Source organism: Corvus hawaiiensis, chromosome 2 (genome assembly GCF_020740725.1).
Source record: "Corvus hawaiiensis isolate bCorHaw1 chromosome 2, bCorHaw1.pri.cur, whole genome shotgun sequence".
In the NCBI taxonomy this organism is placed as follows: Eukaryota; Metazoa; Chordata; class Aves; order Passeriformes; family Corvidae; genus Corvus; species Corvus hawaiiensis.
In genome coordinates this window covers 117,538,341-117,562,162 of record NC_063214.1, presented here as the reverse complement: position 1 = coordinate 117,562,162, position 23,822 = coordinate 117,538,341, and the positions used below count along the sequence as shown (strand labels likewise).

At 41.5% G+C, this 23,822-nt stretch overlaps 1 long non-coding RNA gene across 4 annotated transcripts in view; it reads left to right on the top strand.

The window, feature by feature from the left end:
• Positions 1-8,301: 8,301 nt before the first annotated feature.
• The window catches only part of LOC125318965, a 126,093-nt gene continuing 110,572 nt past the window's right edge, over positions 8,302-23,822 (top strand). For 2 of the 4 annotated variants that reach the window (XR_007200552.1, XR_007200549.1), the window contains exons 1-2: positions 8,302-8,590; positions 13,188-13,282. This is a non-coding gene — a long non-coding RNA (uncharacterized LOC125318965). The remainder of the gene's footprint in view (positions 8,591-13,187; positions 13,283-23,822) is intronic. The other 2 variants (XR_007200550.1, XR_007200551.1) reach the window with 2 other exon arrangements.

Below are 23,822 nucleotides of genomic sequence, written 5' to 3'. Positions count from 1 at the left end.
AAGGCAGATAGCTCTCAGGATGATTCTGCTCTGAATTAAAGGATTGCTTTGCACAATTGTCTGAGTGCTTGAAGTTGTCCGCTGAGGATAATAAAATGTACTCATTTGTCGGGAGCTTTTGCTTTTGATTTCCCGGGAGGACAGGTCTGGAGCGGTGTTGCTGTGGCTGTTGCATCATTGCTTGGCAGCTCCTCTTCTGGGGGAGATCACTCCCTGCCTGCAGGCAGCCTGCCCTCCCTTAAATAAATGATCCACCAAACACACATGTTCCTCTGTCACCCCAGCTCCTCGCGGCCTGGGAAGCTCATAAAACAGTTCTGTGGGCTTTGTATCCTTGGAGCAGCTGAAACTGTAGGTAACAACTCCAGAGTTAACGGTTTTCCATCACGGTGCTTCACGAGAAGGTTTCATTTTCTGAGTGCCACACTTCAGCCTGTGCTGCGTGCTGCTCACACCTCACACCTGCCCACAGACCAAGCCCTGCCCTGCAGGGTGGGCAGGCAGCACATCCAAGTGGAGGATTTGGTGCCCAAAGGTGGGCAGTGGTGCCAGGACAGATGACCCTGGGCGTCTGGGGGGCAATGTGGACCTAGAGGAAGCTTGGATGCACCTGGGGACCAAGGTGTCTCCAATGATATGAAAGTGTTCTGGCAATTGAATCACCCTCCTCATTTTCCAGCAGTGAAAACGGCCTTCTGTGAAAGTAGCACGATCCTCCTCATTATGGACAGGAACCCTCCAGACAGGCTGCTGGCCCTGGATAACAGAACAGTTGCATTTCTTGTTAATTGAAACTGATGCTTGAGCTCGGGACTCCTTGTTAAAGCTCTGAGCAGCACATTTACGTGGGTGAGAGTGGAGCCAGAAAGGCAATGTGGTTTGTGTCAGCTTCACCCTCCTATTGCTCAAGAGCAAAATTGCCTAGGAAAAAAAAGAAAAAAATCCTCTTTGACCCAAAACTTAGAGCATTCTCAGTGAGGATAGAAAGATTCTTGTCCACGGTGGGGGGCCCTGGGAGGAGACAGTTGGAGAGTATTAACTTCATTCCTGGGAACAAGCATAAGAATAGTTGATGTTAAGGGATAAAAGATCCTTCCCACGCTTCACTTTAATCCACTGCAACTTTATTCTGCAACTGGCGGAGCTCGGCTTCCCTCTCCTGGGGACAGGATGGATGGTCAGGAGCAGGCAGAGGATTTTCCTTCTCCCGTTGCTCCACTGTGGAATTGTTTTTTTAACTGCTGGATACATGTGGCTTTGTACTCTTAAGGGGCTTGTGAAGGGCAAGGTGATTTGGAAATCCAGCCTGTTGAAATAGGATGAAATCTGCTATGGCAATGCTTTTGTCTCTTAAAAAATAATTAGTGTCTAGTCATCAAAGCCCACAGCTGCTGTTTTGAAATGATCAGCGGTGATAATCTCCATTGTTTTGGTGCTGTAAATAGAAACCCTGTGTACACCTAATAGAGAAGCTGTATTCTGGGTCACAAGAAAATCCCTTTGCCTTCTTTAACTTGAAAAATCCCCTTAAAGGCTGCAAAACAGTGATTTGAATGTTCGAGGCTAATTGATGATGATTTCCTGTTAAGAAGAAAGAGTGCGGCATCTGTTTCGAAAACAAAGGCATGTGTTATTGTAGCAATATGGACAAAGGAAGACAGTGTAGCATTGACCAGGTTCAGTAATAACATGAAGCCTTTCAGTTAATCAATCAAAAAACAATGAAGATTTATACCTGAACGTAGCAGCACATCAGCTGTGCAGGTTATTTCTGATTTCAGTAGCCTGTGAGTGTTCAAGCACAGACACAACGCAGCTGGTTACTCGTGGCTTTAACACTCATGTAAGTGTCAAGGGCATCCAATCACTTAAGGCAGTAGCACCTGTTCATATGAAACAGCAAAGTTTCAGGTTTCAAAGTTGTACAGGTCCATTTTCATGAAGGCTCAGCTTAAGTTTTTATTCCTCCTTTTAAAATCAAACCCAAGGGTATGAATTTTTTATCTCAGTTTTTCTTGTTTTTTTAAAGAAGCTCGTACATATCCCACCTTTGATAAAGTGGATACATTTAAATGACCAAAAGCTCGGGAAGATTAAGAAAGAAACTACTATTTCTTTATGCAAAACTTGGTACATGGTAGTCCTGGAGGCACAAGGAAATTTGTATTTTCATTACTGGCAGCAATGCAACATATGTTCACAAATCTACTTATATTAAGAGAGCTTCCAGAAAAGTAAGATTATCACTTATTTGTGGAATTTGTGACACTTATTTGAGGAATTCAATTTTTTACTGAGAAAGGGAATTGGGGTTTTAAAGCCACAGCTTCTTCCTTCCTTCTTACCAAACTGCTGTCCCACAGGTAATTTGTCCTAATATATTTGGTGAATAGCAGGTACTTAAAAATATGTATTTGCACAAACCTGAATTAGAGGCTTAATAAAAAAAAAAATCAGAAATTGACCATGTATTAAGTGGGTCATTGCAGCATGTTTCCACACAAAAGGTTTGTCTCTCATTTGGATTTGTGTGGCTTTCTTTTTCTGAGCTGTGGATTTTGTTGAGCTCTTGTGCCAAGAGATATGAAGGGTCAGAAATATCTCTATCATATGCTCTAGTGGAATTACCTCATGGCTATTTTTCCAGACTTTTAACATGTAAAATAGTTGACATTTTACAATATTCTCAGTAGACTCCTGAGTACCAGCAGAAAGTCCGTTTGCTTCCCCAAGTCATACCAGCCAAATCATGATACACAGAAAACAAATATAAAGTATCTATTTAATAAGGGATGCAGGATATGAGCCTGGAAATTGCCAGACTAGATGCAAATTTCAATGAAAATACAAAGATGTTATTTGTGTCCTATGTATTTATCGAATTCAAAAGTAAAAATTTCTTCCTGTGGCCCCTTCCTGTTTAGATACTCAATTCTTGTCCACATAGACCGAAAAGCTCATAGTTCTCCAGTAAGTAGCTCTTATTAATGCAAATTCATCACGTTTGCTAGAAAAGAAAATCCAAGTCAGGGATGCACTTCAGTGTGTTAGAAGATATATTTCAAAAGATGTGAACTTGGCTGGAGTATTACAAAGGTTCCAACATCAGAAATTCTCAGTTCTACACAAAAATAATCTGGTGAAAAGTACTTGTTATTGTTAAGATGTGCAAATTGCTATCTCATACAAACCAGCCTAAGTTGTCAATTATGGAAATATTTACTCCCAGATGTGCCAGCTGTAACTCTGCTCCCAAGACCTTCATTTTCCAGTGTTACCTGCTATTGTCCAATCCAATGGCCAGTCCTGCATGATTTTTTTTTTTTAAGAGCAGGATGCTCAGCTTGCAGCTTTGATTTAAAGAAAAAGAACTGAACCAAACAACCAAAAAATCCTCCACACTAAATGTTTTAACCAGATTGATTTCCCCTTGGTCTTAGATACCTTCTGTGTCCCAACACCACATATTTGGAGGACCAGTTGTAAAATGCCCATGGATGCCCCTAAAAGGAGCCACAGGCAGCAGTGACAGATCACCCTGATCTCCATCCTTCTCCAGAGCTCCAGCTAAAACTTTGTTTTTCACAAAGTCTTGCAGTTCTTCATTAGGTGCTGACAATGGCATCTGAATATTTTCAACAAGATTTCCAGATGATACAGTTTCCAGAGTTTATAAGCTTTGGAGAATTGACAGCATGGATCAGGTTTAAAACAGATGAATTGAGTGTGAAAGAATCTGTGAGCCTAACCCTTATGAGAGCTTCTTTCTCTTACTGTACTTTTTCCTCTCTTTAATAGTTCTGTATTTTTAGTTCCTCATTCAAGGGATGGAACTGAAATAAAGAACAACACTAGTGGGAGCCCTTGACTGACTGGACAGCACTGACACAGCCCTGCGACAAGGCAAGGGGGAGTGGCCTCCCACTGAAAGAGAGTGGGTTTAAATTAGATATTTGGAAGAAATTCTTCCCTGTGAGGGTGGGGAGGCCCTGGCACAGGTTGCCCAGATCTGCGGCTGCCCCATCCCTGGCAGTGTCCAAGGTGAAGCTGGATGGGGCTTTGAGCAACCTGGGATAGTGGAAGGTGTTCCTGCCCATGGCAGGGGATTAGAACTAAATGATCTTTATTTTCCCTTCCAATGTCCCAGGGCATTCTATAATTCTATGATTTAACTTTCCCTACTTTCATTACCCCGGTTTTTAACCCCTGCTGCAGTCTGCTGAATTTTGGAGGTGTTTTTCTCTGCAGCAAACAGGAAACTTTGTGTTTCCACCACCTGAGTGCAACAGTTTCAATCCATTTGCAGGGTATTTTATTCGACCTGTGCTTCCATTTTAAGGGGTGGTGGCATGAATCTCCCAGGACTATTCCAGCCACCAAGACAGACCCAAGGCAGACTCACTCTTCCTACACCATGCAGTAGGACCCAGCCTATCCTTCTGTTTTCACTCTCCCAAAGGCTCTCCTCCTTCCATTCCCCAAAAAGATGTGACATTATTATTTCATAAGATAATGCAACCATAAGAATATGGCTAATATTCTTGGAATTTCTGTATTGCCTGAGGTATATACTATTTAATTTTTTAGTGGTAAATGCAAAAGGATTTTTAGCTCCTAGAAGTGATAGATTCTTGGTGATCTGTGTAAAACCATACATTTCTTTAAGCTAATTGAATTGTCAAGAAATGCCTGAGCTAATATTATTGTAAATTTTTGCCTTATTAGAAGGTCCATATTCATGTCAGGATTTAATGGTGAAGATTTATTTTGATGTCTTTTACTCAGGATAGCAAACAGTTACAGTTTCAGTCATCTAGACTGCACTTGATTAAAACATCTGTGAACCTGAATATATTAATTAACTGTTTTCCTAGTTTGAGGATGTTTTTTTGCATATAATTTCTGCCTGAATGGCAAGTCATCTTCCCATGCAATATCAGATAAACATGGTTCAATAATCCTGTCACTTATTTTCCACACAATTGCTCTTCTGCTTTTGTGGTGTGTTTTGCTCCTCAGTAATACCACTGGTCGATATGAAATCAATTATGGTTTTACATAGTAGAGTTGCAGGTTTTTTTAAATTTTCTGGTATGAAAAAGATTATCCAGGGCTGTCTTCACCGCTTATTATAAAATTCTGCTCCAGAAACATCACAACTTTCACTTAATGAATGAGAAATATAGTTGTTTGTCACTGTCGTGATTTCCTCTGCAAAAACCCAAATATTACCCTCATTCATCAACTAAACCTTAATTAAATGAACCTCACAAAACCCTATCTCAGCAAGGCTCTTGTGAAATTTATTTTATTTTTTGAGGCCCTCAGCTGAAATGTGCTCTGCAGCTGCAAAATGCTCCTCTTGTCTATTGAGCAAACTCTATATCCACTGCCTGCTGCTCACACTTCAGGGTTGGTTTTTTTTTTGGTGTGGTAAAAAGTGAAATTAAACCCATCATATTCTGTGTCATGTCCTGGGGAAAGTGCTGGGTTTTGTGCTGGAGGGATCTGTTGTACCAGTAGAAGTTGATAACAATGATGTCAGGAAGGACTGAAAATAAAATAAGGCTAAAGGTAGAATGTTCCACTGGAATGAAAGAATACTTTTCTGCTGTAGATGAAGAGCTGAAAGATTGTTCATGAGGGTTAAAGGTACATGTTGGGACCCTAAGGCTGATCTATGATCCAAATGCATGCCCTTATCCAAGAAACTGAGGCAGACAGCAAATGTCAATTCCTTGCATCAGTTAAAGTTAAGATCTAATATATGCAATATTACAACATGACCTGTTATCTCTACCACTACTCCAAGAGAAAAAAGTGTAGACAATTAACTCCAGTGGAGATGATATAAATATTAATCCAGGAAGAGTGACAAATGATAGATCATGTGTTTTCTCCATCAAGGTAATGAAAGATTTAGGGTTGACAAAGATATTAAGCAAGGGGAACTTTCCGATTACATGCAAATCAATGACTTGGTGGGAAAACAGTGCTTCAGTTGGAGGAAGCAACCTCATGATAATTTTTGACCTTTCACTTTGAAACATATAGAAATATTTTACAGGCAATAGCATAAAAAATCTTAGGGGAAACAGGTGTGGCTCAGAGTGCCCAGTTCTTCACTAATTTAAGGTCCCATTAAAATCAAGCAGGGCATCAGAGAGAAGTTTAATGATGAGGGAGAGATCATAGGAACTAATGAGTACTAAATCAACTCATGAATTGTTCTACGATACAGCAAATTAATGTGTGTTCTGGTGCAGTGAGTGAGGTGTGTTCTCTGCTTCTCCTGTATTAAACAAGTAAATAAAAAGAGAATTTGTAAGTGTTTAGTGTGACCCAGTGTGGGAGGCGAGTGGTGCATCCCCAGTGAAGAGTGCCCACTTTGCCACTGTTCTTTCTCTGCCTGGAGCTAAATGCTGTGGTGGGAGAAGCCAGGTGTGAATATTCTCATTGTGAAACTGGTTGCCAAAGACAAACTTTGATGTAAAATAGCTGGCTAGCAACTGACATGGAAATGTGCAGGGGGAAATCCGTCCCTGCAGGTGAACAGCTTTGTAAAGTATGTCCTCAAAGCTGGTGTAACCTGTGTTGCAAAATGGACAGGAAAAGGATGGACTCTTCAATTAGAGAGGAAAAATGTTGCCCAATCCCCCCCATATGTACACAGACCACCTTAAAAAGATCTGGTTCTGATGAACTCCATGGGTTGGCAGTCCTTGAGGCTGAAATCCCACTCCTGTGTGCAGGCAGTGGTGGGCTGAGCTTACCCAAACCAGCCAAAAGTCTCAAGCTCAGACTCTACACAAATTAGGTCGTTGATATCCAAGGTTGTTAATTAGGATTAGTGGTGTGGTATAGTAAGTTACCTGTTTACAGCTGTTCCCAGACTGCATCCATCCAGGATACTGCATTTCCCTTCTCTTTCCCACCCTTCTCCCCTTCCTCCACACCTCTTCCCAGCAGCTCTGCCTTGGGTGTCAGCACCTCAGACCTGCCCCACTCCTCTTTCAGCTCACCCTTGTTTGTCCCTGCTGCTCCAGCCCAGCAAAGCTGCTTCTGCTCCTTCCAGGACTCAGTGCTGCCCTTCCCTCCCCTCTGCTGCTGATTTGTCTCCCCACTGGCAGCTGGGATGTCTTATCACAGACCAAAATCCTGAGTTGGGCCAGGAAACTCAGGTCTTCTGAGTCCCCAGAGAGGCACCTAATGATTAAATATTTAAATAAAGATAACATGATTCCTAAGCCAAAGAGAGAAGCACATACCTCATACCTTACTTTATGTTGTTAGAAAGATTTGGGTCCTGGTTTAGCAAACATAAAATGAACTTCTACAAATAAATAAATGTAGAAATGTATATCAAATACCTACACCTTAACTATACATGGGGTTTGGAGGTTTTTTTGGTTGGTTGGTTTTTTTCCTGCATTACATCAGTAAGTCTTGCCCAGGCTGACCAGAGCACATTGGTTGGCTCTGGCATGTTCCTGTTGTGCATACGTGCACAGCTCACGTGGTGGGGATCCCTTCCCTGCTCCCACTGAGGAAATGTGCCTGTTTGGGCACTTCAGGTCACATTTCTCATGGTCATTTTTCATAGAATCACAGAACATGCTGAGTTGGAAGGGACCCATCAGGGTCACCAAGGACACCCCAAGAATCCCACCACATGCCTGAGAGTGTTGTCCAAACACTTCTTGACTTCTGTCAGGTTTGGATCCGTGATCACTTTCTAAAACTGAAATTAAATATCTTGATTTGGTTTATCACCAGTTTCTTCCTTTAGTGATCCCACTCTGGCTCTCCAGTGTTGCAGTCCATTTTAGGTGGTGCTCCATCCCTCTGCAGCTGTGTGACTGCACCTGTATGTGCTGAAAGCCAGTCCTACTCTGGAAGCTGTTAAATAGAGAATATATGAAATAAAAATTCAAGTGTGAGATCTATTTAATCAGCGCTACTTTATGCTGCCAAGCAAAAGGAAAAAAGAAAGCACTGGAATCATGTACCCAAATTTTTCACAATTTCTGACAACACTGAGAATGTCTTTGGTTTCATAAATGAATGACTTGAACTGTTCTTGCCTCCAAGGCAAATCTGTGAAGTATCAAGAAGGAATGATGCCTTGAAGATACACTGATGGGTAAGGAGGATATTGCTGCATGATGACTGGCACTTGTGCTCTGGAAACAAAGCAGTGCTATTATAATGAAAGCAGAATCACCTGAAAGCAGATGCGTTAAGGGGGAAATTGCCCTTTTTTGCTGTATTTTTCTCTGAAGGAAGGAATGATTTATTATATTACTGTGGTATCTTTGCTGAAGATATTTTCTCGTCAGTGCTTGTCAAATTTTGATTCATAAAAGCTGATTTTTCTTAGAAACCTGCCTTCTTTCACAGCACCATCTGCTGGTGCTTCCTGGGTCCCGTGGCTGCTGCTGGAGAGCTGCATTCCTCTGCATTCTCCAGAGGAGTGGAAGGGCCTGGCGATGTTCACTGCAGCTCGGTTGTGTTGTGAACCATAACAACATTTCTGTAGCTAAACTTCTGTTCAGTATCCATTCGTCCTGCCAGAGTCTGCTTTCTGAAGGTAATTCTTGTTCACGTTATGAAAACCTTTAAAAGGAGCAGGAATGTTTGCATTATGGGGATAACGCTTGAGTGATGATTTGTGGGCTCAGCCTCGTTAAGTTTTGTGTAAATCCATAGCTCTGTGGCTCTGCAGGGAAAGAGGCTGTGCTTTACCAAATGTGAGCAAATGTGTTAAACAGGCTTTGTGTCGAACTTGTCAGATTTTCAATTATGTCTTTTGTTTAATGCATTACTGCCTCTCCTCCCTGCTCAAATACAATTTATTTCTTTCATAAACATGAATGAGTTTGCCATATTTGAGGGAAATTAGTGATGACTGATCAATTTTAAGAATTCGTATGTATGAGATAATTTTAGGTCTAATTGTGTTGAGGTTGTCAAAGAATATTTTTGTGGATTCTAGCCTTGAACCTGTAGATGGGTTATGAAGGTCCAGTGACCTTTTCTCAGTCAAAGTTATCTTTAGCTTTGAAACCATAGCACAGTTTTGGATGCCCTGTGTCTCCAAAAAACTGAAGAACTCTTCTATTTCTAACCACAAGCTTATTTAAATGCTTTAAAGGATTTAATACTCATATTTTAATCATGTTCATGACTTAGTTGTTTTTAGAAAGAAAACTCTAACTGAACTCTGTGATACAAAGTCATCAAAATGTCTCCTAAAAATACCTACAAAGCAGTTAATGTTCTTTCTAGCATTTAAATGTGCCTGAAGACTTAACACTGCATTAAAGAAATGAAGTACAATTAAGAGTGTAGGATTATGTAGAGCTATGAAGTAAAAGAGGCTTTTGAAATAACCATTTTGTAAGCAAAATGTTAATTCTCTCTGGAAGAAGATGGTGTGAATGGTGTCTGAACCAGCGAAGTCTCTAAGCCAGTGGTGCATTGGAGCCCCATGCCCTGGTTCACTTGCTCCTCTGAATCTCTGCCCAAAGAGCCCCAGAAGGGACTAGTAAATCCTAGAGGTCCCATTTCCCATGGCACTCCTTCCCTAACTCAGCCTTGCTGCTGTTCCAGCAGAGCTGCAAGAATGGACTTAAACTCATCATCTTTGTACAGAGGTTTGGCCTGGTGCAAAGGCCCAGGGATATCCTGTGGGGCTGGATTGTTCTCACAGGCCAGGAGTCCTAAGAGAATTAGGCCTAAACAGAAAGATGTGGGATCTTGCACCTCCAGGAAGCTTTACCAGCTGCAGGCATCTAAAGCGAGAAAGGAGAAGAAGAAATCTGAAGGTTTAAACAGAGAATCTGTTGGGAGGATGACTATGGAAGGTCAGCTTGTGAATCCACATAAAATCCTGTTCTGAGTCAGGCGCCGCAGTTTTCACAGCTGTATGTTACATTGTATATCTTTATTTCACAACACTCCAAGCCACAGGTTTTAAGGATGGGATCTCTCCGTTTCAAGGATAGAGGTGCTTGTGCATTCAAGTAGGATATTTAAAATGCAGAAGAGAATGGAATTGGTATCATCTACATCCCAGCTGCACAAGAAATCCTTTGCTACAACCTCCATGTCTTAGTACAGTGAGTTTGGTGTGCCACTTCAGCTGAGTGAAGTTCAAATACTTCATTGTACTGTATTTTTGCAGAAATATGTTTCCAAATGTTAGTCCCAACAGTTAATTCAGAGGGCTTGAGGTGGAACACAAGTACAGTACTTGTCTTTCATTCTCTGTCAAATTTTGTGTGTAGGTGGCAAGCTCAAGCAGCACCTGCCAACTACTTATTGGTATTGGCTTGGTTTACATTTAGTTTTGAGGCTTCCATTTGTGTACTACTTTGTATCTGCTTTCAGAATTGTACTTTAAATCATGAAATTTTAGATTCAACAAAGTACACAGTCTCAAAGCAGGAGTTCTAATTTAAAACCACTTTGTAATAAACAAAAGGAAAATTGGTCTGAAATCAGTTACCAATGCACATCTTGGTGGCAAGACTATATTTAAGATATGCAGTGTATCAGCCATTGAGTGTACAGGAGAGACTAAAGAGTTATATTAACATTTTTCAGACTGGCTTTTAGAAGAAGGGTTTAACAACTTGAGTTGTACCCTCAAGGTAATTGTTGAGACCTGAGCTCTCATCAGAGTGTTCAGTCCCTTATGCTTCAAGGGGTATGAGCACAGAAGTCTACAATAATGATAGGTTTTCTGTGGCATTTTTAGAGAGTGTGTCTTAGCTGATCGCTGCAAAAATGAATCTATTAGCTGATAACACTTTCCTCGTTCTTGCCACTTTTGGTACCACATGTGAAATTAGCTTATGATTCCTTTATAGTTTTATTTATGTGAGTTCTGACCAACGGGTCCCTCTCCTCAGACTCTGTTGCTGATGTGCACTTTGCACTCACCTTCTGCACAGTCACTATTGCCCCCAGCTTTGTTTTGAACATTGTGTTCATCCCTATCAAGAACCATCATCCCTCTTCTTACAGATACATGTGTCTAAGGGGTATTTGGTATGCCTTGGGAGGTTGGTGTTAATGTACATTCCACAAGTAATGCAACATTTCCTTGTCTACCTTCCCTGCCAGAAAAGAAGTTTGCTTTGTTTTTTTGCAGTCGAGCTGATGCCAGATTTGCTGGATCTTCCATTTGTGAATTTGCATTTTGAAAACTTCTTTACTCAACAATGATCAAAACTGTCACAGAGTTTTTACATGGGGAACATTTTAAGGTGTTTTCTTCTTTATATCAAGTGGTATCAGATTTGACAGTTATTGGAAAGACCTTATACCACATTAAAGAGCCTTTTCTGGAAAGCTTCTTCCAAAAAAAAGTGGCTTGCCACACAAATTGATTACCATGAATTATCCCAAGGCTTAGGTTGACTTGAAACAGCTGAGTGGAGAACAGACATCACCTTGGAGCCAAACCTGGTAGCCGTGAGGCTGGCCCACAATCAGTTAATTTCTCTGTATTCATCTCCAAGTGTAATTCATGCCTTATACTTTGCACATTGATGCATGACAGAAAAGACAAAATTTTGTCTCCTATTTGAGACAAAAGGCGATTTTTCAACTGCCCCCTTCATAAGGGATTGGTGAAACCAGCATGGAGTTGTATAGGATCCCTTGGCACCAAGTGGTGGAATATTGAGAGGGAGGGGCTGGTCTGCAAGCTGGGAACAACAGAGAAGAGTCTCCCCATCCTTGTACCCAGGATCTCTCTGGCACAGGGGAGTGCAAACAGGAAGAGATTTGAGACAAAAAGTTCTGCTAAGAACCAGACAGATGCCATATGCCTTCCTTCCTCTCTGTGCTTTCATCAACTGCGCCCAAGTAGTTGGTTTGCCACAGGGATGGCTTAGGTTCTGCCAGAGCAGCTCTGGATCAGGGAGGGAAGGTTGATGGCTGTATCTCCTTGCTGATGCTCTTTTGCTGCCTGGTAACCTGTCTTCTCATTTCTACACTGCCAGATACATTGCTTTGGGAGAATTCTTTTCATTTTTAAATCTGTGCGGGAAACAGCCCGGTCTGTGGCAGTTTTGAGGGAGCGTTGTCACATCATAAGGTGCAGTTCTGGCTCTTGAACCAAAGCCTAACGCTCCAAGCACACACACACCATATTACATGTCTGAACAGCACTGTACTTGTTAAATATGAATATTTCCAGGACTGCTGCCCAGTTCTGCAGATACAGCATTCTAAGATTATCCATTTGCTGTCTTTGCATCAGCTGTGTTCATTGCAGGAATAGAGAGTATCTATCTGCCAACCATGGAAACTCTGAAAGTCAAGCTATGCTCTTTCTGGCTTGTGAATCATCACCTGTAACCTTGACTCAGCTATCACAGGGGAACACTTAGGCCATGGTTGACATATATTCTTCTGATCAAAAGATTCTCTATGGTGCTATGTTATTTATTATTTCTTTAAGAATGCCTGTGTAGAATCCTACCCATAATCTTTCAGCCATGATAGTTCAATGGAGCTAAGGGAATAAAACAGTGGAAGATTATTTTTAGTCCCTTCAGAGAGGGAGATTTGACATTAAGTATGTTTTGAATGCAGATATATATAAGTATGTTTTGAAGAAATCTCACTTTTCTGGCTATAGTTAACTGAAAATCAAAATAATATATTGTTTTAAGGTGTCAGCTTTTAGTTCCTGTGAGATATGATGTTCTGGCTAGAGGAGAAAATGTATAGGACTGTGAGCTGCATGTGACAGGAATACTCCAAGAGATGGTTTTCTTCATTATTAATATATCTTTTGGATATTCTGTGATTATATATAACTATAAAAAGTGTGGTTTTCATCAAAGGCAATTATGCCAGTTCACAGCATGTTCAGGCTATGTTAATTGACTGAACAGTCTTTGCCCCTTTCAAACCTGTTGCTTGGATACCACTTTCTTTGAACTATTATGTACCTTGCTGAAAATTAAATAGTAAAGAAAAGGTTTTAGCAGCTCTTTCCTTTGTCTTTTCCATAAACTCTCTATTATATAAGACTTTCAGAAGTGGAGACAAAGAGTTACGGCTTTCTGGCAGCAAAGTACTGACAGAAACAGCTGGAAAATGCAACTCATGCACAATCTGAATTCAAACCTTTGTTTTCTAGATATGTTTTTTTTCTTTCATGCAAGCTTTTCCTTCCTTTTCCAAGAGAATTCGAACTTGAGATGCAGTGAAGCAACTCTCAAATTGCAGTCATCCAGAAGTAACTGGGTAATGCATCCAGGTAAGTCTCTCACTAATGAGAATGGTTTGTTGCCTGCTCAGTTTTATTCACTCACTAAAATATGTAATCTGAAAGTGTGAAGTAGCATTTGTGGTCTGGAGTTTTTATATAATGAAAGGTTTTTTTGGTCTCCATCTAAATGCCAGGTATTCTATTATATCCTGCCACGAACTGCTGTGATTTCTTTAAGCTGCTAGCTGCTGCTTTGTCTATATGCAAAATCCTCTCAGAAACAACAGAGGTGTCTTGTTGCAAGGGCTTAGATTTGCCTATAGGATTCATTACCTGGAAACCTCTAGGTTTATCTACCTAGTTTCGCTTCACTCTGATGCACATGAGAAGAAGGGCTGGGGGTGAATAATCTCGTTGGCTCAGCAGGCAATGTCTTTAGAATCACCTTTTTCTGGGATCATTTTATGAGCTGAGCTGAGCTTAAGCTGAGGGCTTAAGTTATGTGACATTGCTACCAGAAAACGTGAAGGCTTTCCAGTGAAGGTCCAACCTCTGATCAGGGAAGTCACTTGTCTATTGGAAAGATGTTGACTCAAATCCAGGCATAATGTTTGGGCCTAGATTAGGAAAAGAGATATTTATTAGAGATTTGTCCCAATGAGGATGTTTTTTTCTGCCCACTGGAATGCAAGGAAAATCCCCTGCCCGTTCCCTGTGACCCTGTGCCTTGGGGAAGTTGTCCTGCTCCACGCCACAGACACTGTGCTCCTCCCAGTGAGGTGCAGGGATGACTGTCAAGGACTGCCACAGGCTCTTGAGAAGCAGCACCTACACAGTAAGTGAAAAGTCAGGACTCTGGTGCAGCTCATTTCTCCAGTGGGTGATGGGGCAGAGTTGCAAACACAGCTACAATCCAGTTGCCTCATGTATCAGCTCCTCTCTGCTTCCTGTAATCATGAAAATGAGCAGAAGCAGAGGGGAAGTTCTTATCTGGATACAGGGCTGGATCACAGACATCTCCCCGTCTGGATCTGGGGATTTGCCCGTGATCTCTAGCGCAAAGGGAATGTTTTGTCACTTTATGTTCATAGCTGAGCCATTCAGCAGCACTGCTGAAGTGACTCACAGCAGTGCTGAGATCATGACTCACTGCTGCATCCTCTCTGGAAAGACACTAATCCTCCTTTCCTGCTGCTTGGGCTGGTTTGGGAACCACAACATTAAGCACTGAAAGGCACATTTATTAAATGGCACATGCCAGGACTGGGTTTTGTTTGTAACAGCGAGGAAGTACTTTGTGGCCTTTCTGTGTGGACTAGACGCTGACACATCTGGCACCCAGGCACCAGAGGATGGAGGGATCTGGGCATTTGTTTCCCTGGTTAGATCTGGGCGTCAAGTCTATTTCAGTCAGTGAGTCTTTGGGCTGGGTTCCAGAGTTTTTCCTAACTACCAACATCTGTCAGATGTCAACTCCCTGAATCCACCCTTCCTGGTCATGCTATTTAAGGCACTTGTATTTTGAATACTACTACTAATACTACTACTGCTACTACTAAAACCCTTATAGATCTTTCTCTGAGTAATTTGTCCCCAAGGGACTTGGAAGTCCTCAGGTTTCCTCCTGACCAGTGACAGGATGTGGTTTATCCACTAGGAATCATCCAACCTTTAGCCACGCAGGCCGTCTAGCCAAAAGCCTTTGGGATTGCTTGTGGAGCAGCTGGAGCTGTGAAGCCCATGCATGTAGTGAGTGGTACCTCTGCTTCCATTGATTATTGGTGCAGCTCTTGCCCTAAAGTGGGATATTTCTGTTCTAAACCAGCACTTGTTGTTGTTTTGGTCTCCTGGAGCCTTAGCTAGAGCAGGAATCATCTTGCATGCTCTTCATGTCTACAGACATTTGAAGAAGGTATCTTTATCAGACCTGCTCTCTTGGGCTCCAGTTAGAGTCAGTGGAGGGAGCAGGCATTGCTGGGTGTGATTTACATGTAAATCACATGTGACATGCTTTATCTTTCCTCCTCAGGATGAAGAAGTTGTGTCCTGGAGGTACCTGTTTCTCTCAGTAATTTGTAAAATAGCTCATGAGGAGTCTGTACTGAGTCAGGTGACCAACACCCACATTCATTTAAACACACTCTCAAGATGAAATTTATCCATGGAAATGCCAGTTAACTCAGTTACCACAACTCTCTCCCAGGGCTTGGCCTTTGCATTTTTTTTAATTAGTTAGGGATATGGTAATTCTCTTTTTTTAACCAGCAGAGTAACATATGCATGGTTTCTTCTTCCTTAAGGGAGGGAGGCACATTTGTACCACTGTCCAGCACTGGTGTGGCTGCACTGATTCACTCAACTGTGCCAGTGTTTCTAATCATAGCTGTTAAAAAATCACAGAATTTCAAACAACTCATCTGTGCAAGTACCTACACACCCTAATCAACCTTAGCTGGAGGAATGACCTCTGCCTTAAGCCTCATTAGGGCACCAGAATGTGCAAGTTTCAACAACTTCTATTCCTAAAATATGAAGGGATGTGGGGCAGGATCCTTTCTAACAAGGAGAATGGGTTTGTAATGTTTGTTTTTTGTATTAAAAAGTTTAGGAGTCTTGGAAGAAAAATTGTTGCAAATCAAATACCAATTTTTCAGGGTGGGAGGGATCTTCAGTTTCTGCTTGTTGTTGAAGTTTTTGAGTATTGTTTTCAGGGTGAACACTGATAAAATTAAAACCAGCCTAATTTTTTCTTAAGAAGTGTCTTTTATGTAGCAGAATGGTGATAAAGCAAGCGGTGGTAAGGCAAAACCAGTCTCTGCAACAGTCTCATTTTTGAAACTTTCTAGTGTTACAGGAAAAAGTGTAAAATAGAAATCAATATTAATTTAAAAAATATTATCTCCCGAAAATATTAAATAATGATGTAGTTTAAAAGCAGAAAAAGTATAAGGTTGGTATTTTACTGAAGTGCTACGCAGCCCTGCTTCATGTGACAGGTGAAATTGGAGGCTGGGCATGTGCCAGGCAAGGATGGTCAGGGCATCCTGTGAGCCTGAAGAGAGCTCACGAGGCCCTGCTTCCTACCAGCATTTCATATGGATTTTGTTTTCACATGAAACCGTGTAAAGGTGGTGTAGCAGATGTTGGACTTCCAGCCATTAACAATTTTCACCTTTGATGGCACAAGGCTGTTCCATCCCACAGAAACACGAGTTCGCTTGAATTCCCACGCTGCCCATATGCCTGCATTTCAAAGTTTGCTACCTTATTAACTGGTGAAATATGTTCATTATAATAGTAGCAGTGAGAAGTATTTAAGTGCACCTCAAGCAGTCAAACCCCAAAGATTTAAATCTGCAAAACCCATCTGCTCCACACTCAGGAACATAAAATATGAAGGTGCAAAGGATTCCTATATTCAGTTTTGCAAGCACTCACTTTCAGCATTGGGGACATTGGAATTTCACTTGAAAGTGCAAGACAAGCCTATTTTTTTTCATTTTGGTCTTCAGTTTGACTGGGCTTTATGAGTGCATGGGTCCTGACTGCTTCTGTTTGAGCTGATCATTCAATTCTGAAAACACTCTAAGAGCTCTCTAAGTTCTAGAAATTTTAGGTTCAGTTCCTTTCTCTAACTGAGAATTATCAGTAGTGCCTATCTAATCTGCAAGTCCATTTTGTGAGAAAGGTGGCTATATCAGGTATTAACTTTAAAAATAAGGATTTGGATCTGTGACTCCCAAAGTTTGGAGATGTTTTCTCACACATGAAAATAATGCATCATTCAAAACACAGGTCTTTATAAACTGAGTATATTTGCTCTGCCTCAAATATGTGTAGCACTACCAACTTAAAAAGTAAGATTTTTTTTTTAAGACTATGGGGAAACTCCTCCTTCCCGTTAAGAGGCATCATGTCCTCTACTGGAAGATATTTTCCTTTTAAAACAGCAAATAACATTTATAATAAATATCTAGATTTGGAGAATGCCTTAGTTGCTGGAGCTGCCAGTTTTCTGAGCAGTGTTAACTCCGAGCTTTTAAATAAACTGAGAATTATTTAAAAAAAAAGAGAATGCTTTCATTGTAATCAGCTAAATTTTCCTCCCTTCAAAAATCTGTTACTAACAAATAAAAAAATTCTATCAAAAGAAGTAATAAATGTTAAGTTTCTTCTCTGATTTTTTAAAAATATGGGATATTTCTGGTGCCTGTAACTGCCCTTTATGTGCAGAAAGATGCTATGATCTGATGGCTTGGATGCTGACTTGGTTCCAAGATAACCTGGGTTCTCCTCCCATAGGTTTCCCAGCTATTGCATCAAAGAAATGGAAGCAAAAACACCAAAAAGTGATGCCTCAAAATGCAGAAAAAAATCAGGATAGAAATTAATTTGCTCGTCTTTGATACCAAGTTTTTCTTGAACACCTACCCCAATGCCTTTGCTGCAAGGAGGGGTGGATGTGTCATACTTGTAGCAAGGCTGTGTCAAGGCAGAGCTTTGTGGTTTTTTAAGAGCTGTTTTAATCTGTTCTGGAAGTCTGTTTTCTGCCACAGAAAATCTAATCACACTGTTCTTTGCACGAGTGGTTTAGAGAATCCCTCTGTATCTTTCAACATGGAAATGCTCCTTGCACTTACACTGCCTAGCAGCAGTGTAGTGCGTGGAGGAAAATGCAGCAAGAGGAGCAGCCTCCTCTTACCTGCCATCCTGGTCAGCCAAACTACAATTTTTTCCCCTTTTCTGAGTCTAAATCTTGTTTCTTGGTGGTTTGCAGATACTTCTCTTTCTTCCCACATAAATTCCAACAGTATGACCAGATGTCTACTTCATTTCTCTCAACACCCTTTACAGCCCTAATCTGAAATGTTAACACCAGCCACAAAAGGATCATATGCTCGTCGTGCAAATTACCTCAAGCAGATAGCCAAAACATTATCTCATGCTGGCCTAGATGTTACAATGCTTGCAGCTAAAATGCTCCCTCAGGATCCTGGGCAGATGTCTCTGGGCTTTTTGACTGTTCTCTGGGATGGGCAAAGACAAGGCTCTGTCATTTCCTCATGGAGGAAATGTGTTGTTGGAACACAGGCTACCATAAGATCAATAATATATTTCTTGGTTGCACCCTCACCCAGAGGGATGCAAATACCAGCCACAGAGGATGTCCCTAAAGAGGAAGACTTCATGTAAGTGGATTTTAGGAGGGAGAAGATGATCATGTTGGTATCAGCCCAGCTGAAAAACTTGCTGTTTGGAAATGCTGCCACCTTCACCTGTTGGCAGCGGGAGCGGAGCAGTCCAGGGCTCACTGGCAGCAATTTTGAAGACCACAAGGTTTATGCACTGAGAAACTGAGTCTTTAACTCACCTTGATAAATTCTTGAAGGTTGGGTGCTGAGCTGTGGCTGTGAAACATGCTCTGCTCACCTAACACTGGCCTGCTCATCTTCCTTATTTTTTACTTTTTATGTGTGTTTTTCTATTTGTAAAACTTTTAACTACATTAAACTTTCTGAGATTCACGGTCAGAAAGTGCTGCTTTAAAATTGAGTAGTTCTTTCTGCTACTTGATTATTTTTTTTTCCCAAGGCCTGGGTGAGATTAGAAGTTTGAGTTTGCGTGCCAAAGTTGTATTATTGTTTTGGTTTTTTTTCCTAACCACTTCCACATGCAATCAGGTTTTATTGCCAGCTGCTTGCTATGGTCGGTCTCTGGGGAGCGTAGGCTCCTGTTGTTAAACTCATAGCAGTTGGTTAGTTTAATTTTTTTTCAAATCTTAATTTGTCAGGTTTGGATTTCCACCAGTTGTCTTTACCCAGCCAGAGGTGGGCAATGGAATAAGCAATGATGTGTAAGAAGGGCTCATCAGAACCTCAAATTCCTGTAGAGGGAGAAATGGGCAAGTTTATCACCACCCTCACATCCTTTCTGTATTAAAACTATGTATCTTGGAATTTTTCACTTCCCACAGAACAGGAATATGAAATTTCATATAATTAATAAAAGAAAGATTTTTATTTTTAAACAGGAAAGGACAGAGGTCCCCATGATGATTGCAGCAGGGAGCCTGTGAGCCCAGACATGCTGCTCACCAGGGAGGCTCCCAGGGAGTCCAGGAGCTAGCAGGAAACCAGCCAGGTTTCCCTAGGAAGTGTGTTTGCTCACTGTTAGGAGATTTGATTCAATCAATCTGTTCCTGCAGAATATATATGCATATTTTTCGGGAACTGGCATTTTCCTATGGAAAAAAAGAAAAGGTTTTGCTGAGTTAAAATTGGAGATTAGTGAGCATGCTTTTCTAGCTGCATTGGTGAGAAAGCCACATGTACTTTGTAAATGTATGTAAATGTATGACAATCTAACACACAGTTAGGCAGCTGTACCAGACCTCTAAAATGGGGCCTATGGATGACCTAAAATTCTCCTTAAGGATTTTTGTATTGTTATCTGTCCACCTAAAGCCAGCACTGGAATGAGCAGACTATTGGGATAATTTTCTACCTTGCAGGGAAAGGCTTGTGGAAATGAGACACCAGAGAAAGCAAAAGAAGCCAAAGCCAGATATGGTGAGAACATGTGTACCTCTTCAACTCTGCATATTCAATGAGATAGCTGTGGGTCCTGTGCATTTCCCTGGGGAGTTTATTCTTTTAAAACAACGTTCTGATTGTGGGCTTGATCCCATGGTGCCAATAGCTGGAAGACTTAAGGAATTGGGTGTCTGCTCTGGATTTAACATGAGTTTTTGGTACCAGGTGACAGAGCCCTGACCACTGGCTGCACTTTCAGCAGCCTGAGGGCTCTGCTTTCCCCAGAGAGCTGACAGTGTTTTGAAGGCCAGCGGCCAAGCTGCTGTGGTGCCAGCATGGGTACCACAGGAGGGACAGAGTGGTGGTGAAAAGAAGGGTTTGGGGCTGAGGGGGTAGCGTGGCCAAGGTTCAGCCCCTCAGGAACTCTCAATGGATATTCCAGAGGATGGCACATGGAAGGGCTTAAGTGAAATAAGGGCAGAAGGAGAGTGTCTGGCCCCAGGCACCAGAGAAGAGCTGAGGCAATTTCTCCTGTCCTGGTAGGTATTATGGACAAAGGCCTGTGGGTCCCATGTACTATCCAGTGTCTGGGAATCTAAACACCAACGAAAAAAAATATTTTTTTCACATGGGCTGTGGAACAGAGACAAACTCTTGCAAGAGTTTGCAAATGGACACTTTTCTGCCCTGTGCTTGCTCAGAAGACTCTTTGTAGGAACAAAAACCTGTGGTAAGGAAGGAAAGGATTTAACTCCTGAGTGAGCTCTGGAGATCCTGCAGCATTTCCTACCCTTGCCCTCATCTTGCCCTGTTACTGTGGCTGTAGGCTTTTCTAGAGGAAAACTGGGTTTACATGGGGCTGCATATCCAGTGCTCCCAGCTCCATTTTGCAGGGAGCGAAGAGGAGCTGTGGTTGTGGAATATAAAGCCTGTATATGGCTCTGTTTGGTAAGGCAAATGTGGGTGGGAGGAGTAAGACTAGAGCTCTAATTCTCTGTGTGTGGAAGAGACAAGGAGACTGAGTCCCTGGGAAGACAGAGCAGTGTCACTGCCTGATGTGAAGGTTTTACTGTTTCATAATTAGATGAAGTCATCTAGTTTCTAGATGCAGGAAATAAAAGACTCTTTGACTTCATTAATTTTTACACACATAAAGCTGTTGCATTCATTGTCCTGGCTGAAGAGAGCTGTGTTTAGTGCTCAGCTGGAACTTGGTTTGTATTTCAGTGGAAATCCCTTGTCCCATAGCACTGAGCCCCACCAGTGACTCAGTGCTGACTAAGAAGAGAAAGTTCCATTCGCTGAATCAGCCCCAGAGCTGTGGGACAAGGCGAGGTTTTCCTTGGCTCTCTCCATCCAAACAGTGATCAGACCTGTCGATCTACTCCGCTTGCTAGGTGGGATGAGGCCACAGCTCAAGAGGCTGAAGTCACGCATCAGGACATATTTGTAATGAGAAAAAAAAAGACATCTTCATGGACTTGCTTGTTTGTCCAGGATGTAGAAGGAGGGCACCCAGATTTGGAGCTCTCTGGATACTTATTTTAGAATTTTCTAAAGGGAAATTGTCATTCACGCTTCAGAAATGAGAAGACACAGGTACACTTTGGGGTCTTTTAACTGAACTATTATTCTAATATTCTGTCTGACTCATATTCTGTTTTCCCTGCATGAGTCTCCTTCACAATGGTGGGTTTTGAGTTTTGTGGACTTGTATATTTTTTTAACTCACCATTATATCAGCTGCAGTGCTTCTCATAGGGAGTAGTGGAAGATGCTAAAAGTTATTTTATGACTATGTAAGAGCTGGTATATTACTCACCTTTCTAAAATAAAAGTCATATAATGAATTATGTGGAATGATGCTGAAAAAGGTAATCTTAAGTTGAAACTTCACAAAGAAATTTTGTTAGATCTGTTATTCTGCAAAGCATTTCCCTGCAAAAGTGACTGAGAGAAGATCCTTAACACAGTATTTGACTACATCTGCATGGAGTATGCTCCTTCAGCAACAGACCAAGGAATCCAGTCCCTTTCACTCTTGCCATCTGTGACTGCAGCAAAAAGAGTTGAATATTTGCTCCCTATGTATTTAATGCCTCGATAAATTTTCACTGGGCACTGCTGACCCTGTCAGCCATCTGTTTTTGGTACTGGGCTGCCACACAGTGGCCTCCTTCAGAAACCTGGAGAATGGGAGGAGGTAGGGGGAATATCAAGTTGATAACAAGAATGAGCTAATACAAACGTCATGATTCAGTTTACAGTGGCTGTTAATTCCTTACTGGTTGGGGGAGCAGAGTTTTATTTTGTACAGTCCAAACCACAAGAAACAAACATGAAAACACCAAAAAAAAAGAGGTAGGAAGCTCCTCAGTTAACTAACAAAAAGTTCTGTCAAGAAATTTATAAAGGAGTTTCTATGAAAGTAAAGGAGTTTTCTCTGGTTTACTAATAATTGCTTTATTTTATTTGCTACTTCCTCTTTTCTCCCTAGATACAGACTACTAAGATTTGAAGCGTTTTCAGATGAGCTCGCATTGGGAGGATGTTCAGGGGGAGGTTTGGTTTTGTACTGCTGGTTAATGGAAGCACAGCCACTCCTCAGGCAGTGGAGAAATCCTGTTTTGATCCAGACCTGGAATCTGTGTGATTTTAAATTTCAACTAAAGTGTTCCTTCACACAGGTTCTGCCTTTGTAAAGTGTCATGGAATGGTTTGTGGTGGAAGGGACATTAAAAACCATCTTGTTCCAAACTGCCTGTTAGCAGCAGGGGTGCCACCCACTATCCCATGTAGCTCTGAGCCCCACCCAGCCTGGCCCTGAACACTTCCAGGGATGGGGCATCCAGAGCTTCTCTGGGCAACCTGTTCCACCAGGAGGGAGGTGGGATGGGCTCGACTTCATCCATTAGGATCCTTTTTGGATTATTACTTTGTAACCCCGATAAAATGCATGGGGTTTTGCTGCCCTATAGGTTGAGATTTTACACTCTTCACTCCCCTATGACTTCCTCATTCCTGGAAGCAGGTAATCCACGCCAGGTGGTCAGTCCTGGAGACTTCTAATGCACCTGACCCTGAGAGCCTTCTGTGGCAAATAATCTGAGACAAAAGAAAATCTGACAGTGTCAGACAGTCTGATTTTCTGACATTCCAAATATGCACTTCAGACCATCGGGAACCCTTAAATGACAGAGAGGATTTAGGAAGTTTGGACTTTAGTGGTGTTATGTGCCTCCAGTCAGACAAGGTGTGTTGGTTCAATAATATGAATTAATGCCAAGTAAGGAAGCAGAAAAGTAGGAAAATGAACTCTGTCTGCAAGAAAATACTTTTAAATCTTAAAAATAATTTCATGTGATTATATGTCAGGTTTAGGTCTATTATTTTATGTAATCATCTGTGATAGGAATGTTCTGTACCTGCTTGTTCTAAGAATAACCATCCTGTGCACTTTGATTTGTCATAGTGTAAAGAGTCTGATGTTTACAGTAGATGGATGTGAAATATATTTCTGTGAAAGCTCTGGGATCTTCCTTTTAACACTTGTACATTAGTGCTATTGGAGTGGTGAGTCTTTCCTTGGTGAAATTATTGCTTGCTTTGTCATTGTGCTTATAAGGCTGATTTTATTTTGTCATAAATTCCAGTGCAGGCAGAGAAGCACAAGTGACTGAGGCAGTTATTGCAGGCAAAACTGTCCCTACTTGGGGAAATTTTTATTTAATCTAATTTATTGAGAATTAACACAAACTTCTGTTCACCTTGGTTCTGATGTTGAAAAAAGGGAGAAAACTAATCAAATAAACACTTCAGTAGAAAACCTTCCTGCCCCTTTCCCAGGCTCAGCAGAAGCTTGATCAGCATTCACAGGAGCAAAAGCCTGGATGTAACAAATGAGAGCCGGAATTGAAACTGTCGTAAAGGGACGTGGTGGGGCACCAACTTTCCTGCATGTGTATTTTCAACAACAGCAACCACTTGCTGCAATCTAATAGACGTCTCTTAATGGTCTGTTTATCTGAGAAATGGAGAACAGGTTAATTTTGAAA